Raw genomic sequence first — 12,024 nt, forward strand, 5'->3', positions numbered from 1 at the left:
TGTAGGCATCATTTGAATGACCTAAAAAGGTGCAAGAGGGATACACTCAGCAATGGCTGGATGAGTTCAGGACTGTTGATATCCCACAGTTGTGTAAGTATACTGATAAAGAGAACTTATATTAGCTAGAAAACTGCATATAGGCAAGACTGGTATGCATAATGCTCTTTTCTTTTTCTCTCCTCTCTTCTTTATTCTGTAGCCAATACAGAGAGAATGATGACTAGAGATGTACATGCTGAACATCTAGAGAGACTAAGGGAAGGAAGGGGTATGTATGCAGCAAACAGATCTATTATTTTAGCTAAAGGAGGAGCAATTACAGACTCTGGGAAGTATTGCCTCATTAGCCTGACGAGTCTGATATGAAAAAGCTATGGAATGCATCATCATTGACCTAATAAACATGGATATAGGGAATCTCCAAACTTTGGATCCCACACAGTTTGGTTTTGTGAAGGGTAGATCATGCCTGCTCAACCTGGTCGACTTCTTTGAGTCAGTCACCAGAGCTGTGGATGAAGGCAAGGCGGTTCATACTGCCTACCTTGATCTGGCAAAGGGCTTTGATACCATTCTGCACTCAGGAATCATAGAAAAACTCACTAAGCTAGGCATCAACCCGTATATCATTAGATGGTTTGCAAACTGGCTCACAGAACCCACAGTGTGAAAGTAGCTGACTTCAAGTCAGACTGTCAACCAATCAGCAGGCTCCTGCCTGGTGCCCTGCAGAGTTCTACAGCAGCAGAGATACAAAAGAGAGACTTTGGAGTGATTAAGTATCATTTTCTGCATTTTCTTGCTGCCTTTAGCTAATTCCACCTAAAACGCCGATGTTTCAGAGTTTTTTTATTTAAAAAGCTTGTTTCAGCTACATATTGTACTTATTTTAGTGCCTGCACTTCAACAAAGTAATGTTTGTATTTAAATTATCTGTTTAACTGTTGTAGGCTACACACTCAAGTGTGATAGCCATTTCTGTGCATTTAAAGTGTTTTTTTGATTTTATCTGCTTTATTTTCTGAAAGAAAAAAACAAAAAAAAAATGTTTTCCCGTCTTTCTAAGCTAGTTTAGTCCAGTTTTCAGGTTAGTGCTGAATTCAAGGCTGTGTTACAAGTTTCCATGTTTGCCCATACCTTACTTGAATAGAAGGACGTTTCTCTGGTCACTGTGAGAGAGGGAGCTTTGAGCAGCCTGTGTGTCCCTGGAGGAGTGGTTTCAGCCCAGAAATTAGTAGTTTATTGGCCATTTTGGGCTAATTTCTATCTCTTTCATTCCCATGCTATAAAACCCACATTTGCAAGGTTTTTGGGCTAGTATACAGTTCAGCAAGCTCCTGCCTGGTGTCCTGCAGAGTTCTACAGCAGCAGAAAGGCAAAAGAGAGACTTTGGAGTGATTAAGTATCATTTTTTCTGCATTTTCTTGCTGCCTTTAGCTAATTCCACCTAAAACGCCAATTTTCTAGAGTTTCTGTGATTTAAAAAGCTTGTTTCAGCTACATACTGTATTTATTTTACTGCCTGCACTTTAACAAATTTGTTTTTGTGTTTAAATTACCTGTTTAACTGTTGTAGGCTACACACTCAAGTCTGATAGCCATTTCTGTGCATTTAAAGTGGTTTTTTTATAGTATCTGCTTCATTTTTTGAAAAAAAAAACAGAAAAATACACTTGTTTTCCCACCTTTCTAAACTAGTTTAGTCCAGTTTTCAAGTTAGTGCTGAATTCAGGGCTGTGTTACAAGTTTCTGTGTTTGCCCATACCTTACTTGGATAGAAGAAAGTTTCTCTGTTCACTGTGAGAGAGGGAGCTTTGAGCAGCCTGTGTCCCTGGAGGAGTGGTTTCAGCCCAGTAATTATTAGTTTATTTGCAATTATGGGCTATTTTTTCTCTCTTTCATTTCCCTGCTATAAAACCCACATTTGCATGGTTTTGCATGCTGGGCAGTGCCGGTTAGCTAGGGTATGACTATTCCCGGCTCCACAAAGTCTACTCTTCATTTTTACCCTTGGAACTAGACAAACTTTCAACTTAAACACTCAAATTATTCACTTCTCATCCCTGCACTTGCCCAAAACTCATAGAAAACACTAATAAACCTTAGCACTAGACCCTCCTATACTGTAGAGAAGGACAAGGCTCTATATTCGACCTCACAAGCCAGTCAGTAAAACAGTTCACTGTACCTATCCAGGCATGTCCAAAGGGCAGTTTCAGGTCTATTCTCCAGTCTAACTGGTGAACTTGGGCATTTTGTGGCAATGTTACAATTGCCTCATGTACACAGACAACACTCTCCTCCTTCCACCAAACACTAATGCATGCGAGAGATGCAGTTATATAGCCAAGCTGGAGGCTAAGCTCTCTCAACCCAAGACTGGACCAGGCAGTCAAGAGGAGAAGGGAATTACATGCATCACACCACCAATCTCACATAGACCTATGAAACCAGCACTGGCAAAAAACACACATAAATACACAAAAACATACGCAGAGGCTCTATATAAAAATCTGCAAAAGCAACAGAGACCTTCAAAGCAGACATCCAAGCAACCTCCATGCCCAACACAAACCATGAAACACGTACTTCACAAAACCAGTGTGCAACACAATCACAGCCCTTCAGGCAAAATAACATACCCAACACACTAGTAATAGGTGACTCTATAGTCAGGCATACTGATGTCCCACTCACTAGGCTGAACACGGAGAAGGTTACTGTTAGTTGCCTGTCAGGTGCCAGGATCCGCCACATAACACAAGCACTCAGGTCACTCCAGAACAAGTACAAATATGACTCTGTCATTGTCCATGTTGGTGTGAATGACCTGAGCCGTACCTCTCCTGGACTACGTGAAAAGAGACATGGAGGAGCTCTCTGATCATGTAGACCAGGCTTGTATGACCCTGACCCTGAGTAGCATCCTGCCCTCACCAAGAATGATACCACGGTATAGAGAATAAATTATAAATTTCAACAATTGGCTAAGCTTCTGGTGTCATTCAAAGGGGATCCAGTGTCTGTCAGCCTGGGATGACATGCTCGACAAGCCACGCTGCTTTGCTAGAGATGGCTTGCACCTGTCACCCTTAGGCTTTCGAATACTGGCCAAGGCTCTTGCCACCCCCATAGTGTCTTTTTTTAGGCAAGGCTCAAAAGACAAACCCACCGCCATAAATATCACAAGTAACAAAAAACTGAGGGAAGTGCTGCTCAATGCCAGAAGTCTAAACCTCAAAATGCACGCAATTGAGGCACTCCTCAGTATGGAGAAAATTGATATATATGCAGTAACAGAAACCTGGTTTAAGGCTCCAGAGAGCACCCCAACACTACCTGGCTACAACTCATACCATACATTTCAGCCACAAAACCCGGACCGAAATACAAAAGGCGGAGGAGTATCCATATTCATCAAGGAAACCCACACCTCCAGGTTAGTTGCACAGCACGATGCTTCAGAGATCATCCACATGCAACTAACAATGGGCAAAACTGCTATTCAAATTATAGCTTGCTACAGATCACCCACTATGTCCCAGGACCCCCACTCCGCATTCCTGGAAACACTGGGAAACATAAAGGTCCTACCAAACACCCTGATATTGGGTGATTTCAATTATCCAAACATTAACTGGGATAACTACTCAAGTACGAACTCCCTGGCCCAACATTTCCTAAAATTTATAAACTCAAATGCCCTGGATCAACTGGTTAACACCTACACCAGAGGTTACAACATATTGGACCTGGTCATCACCAACATGGGCGACCAGTGTTTCACATTGGAGATCAACCTCTCACTGGTTAGATCTGACCATAAACTAATCATTATGGATATCAACATTCCGCCATCACCCCCGGTCAAAGAAACCACCATGAAAATCTTTTCAAAAGCAAACTTCACATTACTTAAGACCGAGGTGGGAAGTTTCAAAGCTCCCATGCTAAAGGATAACGCTGTCCAAGCTGCAAAATCCTTTACTAATGCACTCTACAGGCACCTACAAGAATGCATAGATCAAGCTATCCCAAACAAAACCAAGATTCACTCCTCCAAGAAAAGAAACCAGTCTGGTGGACCCCTGCCATAGACAAGCTATACAATAGAAGGAGGAAACTAGTACAGAAAAGAGTCAAATCCCAAGAAGGGAAGACATCCCTGATCAGTATCAGCAAGAAACTACATTCCCTCATAAAAATCATCCATTACTAGCTTCAAAAGAAAAATTGCCATGGACTCCAAAGATAACCACAAGGCATTCTTTATCTATGTCAAGAATCTAAGTGGCAATCCTCAAATCTGCTCATAGTTAGTGCAGAATGGCACAAAATACACTGAACCGACCAATATAGCCAACATCCTGGCAGACAGGTTCAGTGCAAACATCACCCCCTTCTCACCCCCAAAAGGGCCCATAACTGTACCAGAAGAATGTAGTGCCCCTGAAATCACAGACACTCAGGTTAAAACAGCCCTTTCCAAAGCCAAAAACACAGCATCAATGGGACCAGACAGTGTCCCAGGCTGCATCCTACATGAGCTCAAAGATGAACTAACCCCTCACCTAAACACACTGTTTTAACTCAACCTCTCCACAGGCTATGTGCCCACAGAGTGGCGCACAGCAATGATTATGCCACTCCACAAAGGTAAAGCCACAACGGACCCCGGGAACTATTGAAATCTAAGCCTGACTAGCTTGGTCTGCAAATATACGGAGTGTATCATCATGGATCTCATTAACAGAGACATTGGAAACCTCCACACACTGGACCCAGCCCTGTTTGGCTTTGTTAAGGGCAGATCGTGCCTCCTAAACCTGGTGGACTTTTTTGAGATGGTTACCAAGGCTATAGATGAGGGAAAGGTGGTACACACAGCCTACCTAAACCTTGCAAAGGCCTAAGACACTATTCCCCACTCTTATATTATAGACAAGCTCACCAGCCTGAACATAAACCCCTACATCACAAGATGGGTTGCCAACTGGCTCCCGGACAGAACCCACATGGTAAGAGTTGCAGGAGCTAGGTCTGACTCTAAACATGTCACAAGTGGCGTTCCCCAGGGCTCAGTCCTAGGACCCCTCCTGTTCGGCATATACTTCACAGAGGTACAGGCAAGCACAAGAGGACTATGGCTGACCATGTTTGGGGCTATAATTGACTCTACAGCTGACACAGACATCCTCCAAAAGGTTCTCACTGAGACAGATACCTGGTTTCAAAACCATGGTCTCAAGCTAAATGCCAAAAAGTGCATAGTCATCCCCTTTGGAAAAAACAAAAGTACCCACAAACTGCCACATAGGTGGTAGCCCCCTAAATATGGAAGACATAATAAGGGATCTGGGGACCCAAGTAGATAGTAACCTCTTTTTTGATAATCACATTGCCAAAGTGGTTAGAAAATCCTTCTATGTGGCCCACCTAATCACAAAAGGATTTGCATCCAGATCGAAAGGTCACTGGGCCCCTCTATGCATCACTCATCAGACCCATCATAGAGTACAATGTCCCATTTGGGATGTACCTTACAAGACACCTGCAACATCTGGAAAGACCACAGAAGTTCCTCACCAAGAGGATCACTGACCTCATGCAGATGCCCTATGCAGCTTGACTGAAGAAACTCCAGCTGTACTTGGTTGCATACTGCCTACTCAGAGGTGATCTCTGCTGACATACAAGGCCATGTCCAACCCAGAATTGATGGACATGCACCACCTAAACAAAACCATAACCCCTAGAGCCACACGCTCCAGGGATCTAAACCTCACCACAACAATAAATATGATGTGCTGGAGGGATAGATTCCTGTCCCAGAGACTTCCCATGCTCTGGAACAAGATTCCAATCTACATTAGGCAGAGATCCTCGCTAACCCTCTTCAAGAGAAACCTTGACGAGTGGATGGGAAACAGAAAGTTTACCACAGGGATCACTTCAATGGCTCTGCTGGACAGAGGCACAGGGATCTAATGTAAGGGGTGGTGAAAGCCAACACATTCCAGCTAGGCTTATAAATGCCTTTGGGCAGATAGCCTAGTACCTACCTATGAACCTATGAACCTATGAGTCCCACAGGGTTTCGTCCTGGGTCATCTCCTGTTTACTATCTACTTCTCTGAAGTCCAGGCCAACATGAAGGGACTCTGGCTGACAAAGTTTGCAGACAATTGAAAGTTGGGAACTATTATTAACTCCCCAAGTGATGTTGATATCCTACAGAAAGGCCTCACTGAGACCGATGACTGGTGTCAGAACCATGACTTTAAGCTCAATACCAAAAAAAATGTGTCGGCATCCTCTTTGGAAAAAACCTGGTTCCCATGAATTACCACATCAATGGTAGTCCACTGAACACAGAAGGAGTTATAAGAGATCTGGGAACACAGGTTGACAGCAACCTCTCTTTTGTCCACCACAGAAAGTCCTTCTATGTGACACATTTCATTACTAAGGGTTTTGCATCCAGAAATAAATAGGTCATTGTGTCCCTCTAGTCTTCACTCATTAGGACAATCATCGAATACAATGCCTCATTTGGCATGTAAATCACTAGATGCACACCTGCAATAACTGGAGAGGCTGCAAAAGTACCTCACAAAGAGGATCCTAGGCCTTAAACACTTGTCCTATATGGACAGACTCAAAATACTCCAACTATTCTCTGTCTCATATCACCTACTTAGAGGCGATCTATGCTTGACTTACAAAGACATGTCTGACCTAGCTCTGTTAGAAATGCTACATCTAAAGAAATCCAAATCCCTCTGCACCACATGGTCCAGAGACCTCTGCCTCATTACCACAACCAACAGGACATGCTGGAGGGACAGGTTCATAACCCAGAGACTGCCCATGCTATGGAATAGACTTCCCATACATGTAAAACAGAACACCTCACTGGATCTCTTCAAGAGAAATCTTGATGAGTGGATGGAAATAGAAAATTCCTCCCATGGATCACTCTAGTGGCTCTACTCAACAGAGGCACTGGGAACTAAGGTCAGGTGGCATGATGCCAGGGTAATCCTGTGGGCTAGGCTTGTAAAGGCTCCAGGGCCATTAGCCTAGTACACACCTATGAACCCATGAACCTAAGTAATTTCTTTTCTATACAGTTGCAGCAAAGTAAGCATGCACATCCTAACTGTAAAAGCAAGCATGCATGCTTCAGTCTGTAGCACAAGCCAGCTGTAGGAGTCAAGTATAATACTGTAACCAGATATTATGGGTTCAAATGCCACAGGTAACAAATATATAGTAAAAACCTTTAACATATATTTTACATAAAAATTTGATTTCAACACAAGTGGCATAAATTCCCTGCTGTTAACTTACTCTGTATAATTGGACCAAGCATATGTGTAATATATGCACATTTACTTTGAGCAATCTTTACTTAAAGTTTGTAGTTGTTAAATAGTATACTTAAAAGTAAAAGATGAAATAAAATACTTTATTACTGGGATAACGCACTGTATTTCACACATGATGGTACTAATTTTATCTTCTTTTTTTCTCTCACCCAACCCTTATCTCTCTTTCTTTTTTCTATCTTTTTTATCAAAACATTTCAATATCCATCTCTGACAAATCCATCTCTGACAAATCACAAAATGGCTTACAGCCTTGGCTTAGCCTGTCCACACTCTACCAGCTCCTGCACCGATGCCCAGCATGCCTGGGATCCAACCTGGCAGTACTGCCTGTGCTACCCCTGCACTTCCTGAGACCTCCACATCAGGTAGCACTACCCTGGAAGCTGATGCTGTAGTACCATCCAGGAGTAGTGGCATAGATGGGGATTTTATCATCAACCAGAAGATGCCAGGGTTGATGCATAGGGTCATGCAAAGCAAGACTGGTACACGCCTACTCTGGATAGAGAAACTGCTCTCACATATGGTCCATAGGAAAATATATCAAGCACTCCAACAGCCAGTGAAGTAAGGGGACAGTGATGACAGTTCTGTGGGCGAGGAATAGAGTCTCAGTATCCCCATGTTTGACTGGCATGGGCTTCTGTTGTCCCTTCCCTAACCCCAAGCATGGTGTCCCCCAACCTGTTGTATCCCTCACCATCCCTGTGTTTTGCTTTGCTTGGCCTGTTTGTTTGCATCTGCTTCTTCATCTACCCTACTTACTTGACCCAGAAATACCTACATCCCTTACACAACATTCTTCTCTTACTGAAGTAAAAAAAAAAAAAAAATGGGCATCTGTCCCACAAAAAAATATCATCCCATACATAGCTCTTCTCTTTACATGTGTCTTCTTGACACACTTGATTCAGTCCATTTGGCTATACAACATAATTGTGTTTTTGTCACCCATTTTTGTTGAGGTGACTGTCCAAATTAAACTAATATTCTGTACATATTTTCATGTTAAACTGTTGAACAAGGGAATTTCTATGATTCTTTCCTTCTTCCCTCCTACACATTCCTATATTGCGCTCCCTTTGTTAATCCCCATGCTTGTCTCGCATTTCACTACTTTCCTATCTACCCCATTTTAACACCTTTTAAATCTTGTCAGAAAACAGAATCACAAACATCACACAGAATATATAAAAAAAGCAATGGAGCCCTTCACTTTTTATCTCTGTGTTTGTTTGGAGTTTGGCATTTTTCCTCACTGACTAGTGATGATGAACAGCTCTTCAGTTTTGCAATGCTACCTAAACATGCTGCACTATGGTCACATGTAGTGAATGTAGAATAAAGAATTATTTAATTGCATTGTCAATACATATTTAAAACTATTACATACACTTGGATTCTAACCCTATTTCATTTGGGCTCCAAAAGAAATGTGTCAGTACATTTACACCTGCTGCTATTGAGTGAACTAAGCAACAGGTGTGTTTCATACACTCAGTACTCAGAACTTTCACAATGTTAGCAATGCGTCTCATATTTGCTTACTGCTTAACTACATGCAAACAGGAAAAGCAGTAGAAATGGGTATCTAGCATGCGCAAGCACTTTGCCATTGATTTCACAAACCAGCTGCTTGGCAGTGCACTATGGAAAGTACACAATAGTATGCATTATTTATGTTTACTGTCCATTTAGTCTTCATCCCATGAAAGTAGATGTAAAAACACAAAAGAGGGAAAGTTTTAATAAAAGAACACACATTTATACTGCAGCAACCTGTTACCTCCACTCATGCACTTCAAACTTGGTATTTCAGTAGTTGTTCACAAGTATATCAACTATACTACAGAAATAAATCTCAAATGCTTTCTTATATACCATGTACATCTTTATAATGACAATACACTTTCAGATTTTCCAATACTTGTAGCAATGTGGACAGATGTTTGCAAACAGTTTGCAAACTTGTCTTTTTAAGGTATAACACAACAGCAGATGCCACACTTTGCACACTACTCAGTCTGGTAACATGGAGATCTTTATTATCTTGACAGTTGTTCATAGCTAGCTATCCATTTCAGACAGGCATCCCAAGATCTTCTATCAAACATGCAATGATGATATCATCCAGTTTAAATTGTTCTGCAGCCTTGTAAAGTAAGACTTGGGCTGTGACACTTGTGTTAAGTACTGATTTCTCTAGTCTGTGTACTTAGATAGGCATTCCAATCTCACTGCAGTCAACTGTTACATGTGTTTGTCTAATCTAAAGTGTGTAATTGTGTATCCTGCAGTCATCAGTACAATCCCATGTAGTAACAATATTTTGACAGTTGGACATGCTTACACATTCATTGCATTTAGCACTCCCATCATCTTCTCTCAAACATCCTATGATAATGTCATCCACTACAAATTGTCCTGCAGCCTTACAAAAGTCAGACTTGTGCTGTGGCACTTGCATAAAATATTGATTTCTCTCATCTGTCTACTAATCAGCTGGTGTGTGTGTGTATGTGTGTGTGTGTGTGTGTGTGTGTGTGTGTGTGTGTGTGTGTGTGTGTGTGTGTGTGTGTGTTTAGTCTGAAGAGCATAGTCTGTGTACTTGGGTAAGTTTCCAAATCTCACTGCAGTCAACTGGTATATTTGTGTGTGTATGATTGTTCTTTTGGTTGACATTAGAGAGATCATTTCACACCAGCATACTGGACAATGTTATTACCATCTTCTCCTCAACAGACACTGCTGATGTAATCACTGATAATGTGTTGCCTGACACTCTCCAACTCAAACTTGTGCTGTAGTGCTTGCTTTAATTACAGAGGTCTCACTGCTATTACCATCTTCCTCTCAACAGATTCTGCTGATGTCTCTCAAGCATGTTCTGTTAATATCACAAGCTAGGTTAATATCCTTAGAGTGAGTGACTGTTGTGTCTTTAGATTTGTGAATGTTCACCTCTCAACAGTCTATACGATACAGAGCACATTGATAGTGCTTTCATTGTATCCATACACATCACGGCATGGTTTGCAAGCCTTGTTTTTTCTTGCTGAGAAACACCCGTGGTCTTTCCAGCTGTTCCAGGTGTCTGGTGAGGTACATGCAAAATGGAGCATTGTACTCTATTGGTGATTTCAAGAATATTGAGTACAGTGGTGTTATAACATCCACAGACTTGGATGTGATGCCCTGACTTATGAGGTGCACAGTGTAGAAGGCTTTCCTTACCACTGCGGAAACATGTTGGTCAAAATTCAGATTGCTATCTACCGGTGTTCCACTGGGTTTGAGCTTGGGGGGATGTTGTCAATACTCTATTTAGCAGGGAATTCCACTATGCAAAAGGCATTAATAGTGGCACTTTTTTGCATTTAGTTTTAGGCTGCGTGGCTTGGGCACCAATTATTTGTCTGTGTTAGTCCCTCCTGTAATATTTTAACATCACTTGCAGACTTAGTGATTGCACCAAAGTTGCAATTATCAGCAAACTTGTTAAGTCAAAGGCCATGTAATTTAGCCTGGACTTCCAAGAAATGGATTCAGAATAATAAAGGGCTCAGTGCAGATCCTTGTGGTATGCCATGGGTGACAACTCTACTGGTAAAGGTTGATTCACCAACTTTGACAGTATGTCTTCTGTCAGTGAGCCAAATGGCTGACCATATAGTGACATAAGGGTTAATCCCCAGCTGGAATAGTTTAGCAATGATAGCCGGGTGGAGGATTGTGTCAAAATCCTTGGCCAGATCAAGACAGGTGGTATAAACTGTCATACTCTCATCCAGTGCTTTGATGACTTTCGCAAAGAAATCTGCTAGGTTTAATAGGCATGCTGTACCCTTAGCAAAGCCAAATTGGGTTGGGTTTAGAGTTTGTAGGTCACCTATGTTCTTGTTGATAATGTCCATGATGATTCTTTCCATGGCCTTGTAGATGTGTCTGATTAGACTTATAGGTCTATAGTTCCCAGGGTCAGTTGATGCCTCCCTTTGTGCAAGGGGATTACTGCTGCTTTTGTCCACTCTGCTGGAACATAGCCAGTTCTCAAGCTACAGTTAAAGAACATGCTAATTAGGTCCACTAGGTCCTGTTTTAGATTGATTATTAATCAACCTGGGATGTTATCTGGTACCACTGAGGTTACCCTTTTAGCCTTGGGCAGTGCAGCTATGACCTGATGTCTAGAGACACTATGCAAATAACCAGTGTCAGATATGCTTTGGGGTATGGCCAGTGAGGCCAAGGGGTTAAAATTTGCACCAAGTCTGTCAGCTAGCAGGTTGCAAATATCATCCAGTGCAGCTTCATGTTTACATTCCTAGCATTAAGCAACAGAACTTTGTGTTTGCTAACAGTGGATGCTGTCATGTCAGAACTTTTGTTACTTTGACAAAAGGCACTATAGTGGAGGCAAGCACCTTTGCCAGTATCCAACCTCCTAGAGGACACAGGTGCAGACCATCTCTGACTAAGCAGAGTGGCTTGTTGATCATGTCATCCCATGCTGAGAGATACTGGATACCCTTTGATTGACACCAGAAGCTAAGCCAATTGTTGAAGTTCATCATCCATTGTTTATACTGTGGCATCATTCTGGGTGAAGGTAGAATGCTGCTTAGTG

Source organism: Protopterus annectens, chromosome 3.part1, assembly GCF_019279795.1.
Source record: "Protopterus annectens isolate FY-2018-M chromosome 3.part1, PAN1.0, whole genome shotgun sequence".
Classification (NCBI taxonomy): domain Eukaryota; kingdom Metazoa; phylum Chordata; order Ceratodontiformes; family Protopteridae; genus Protopterus; species Protopterus annectens.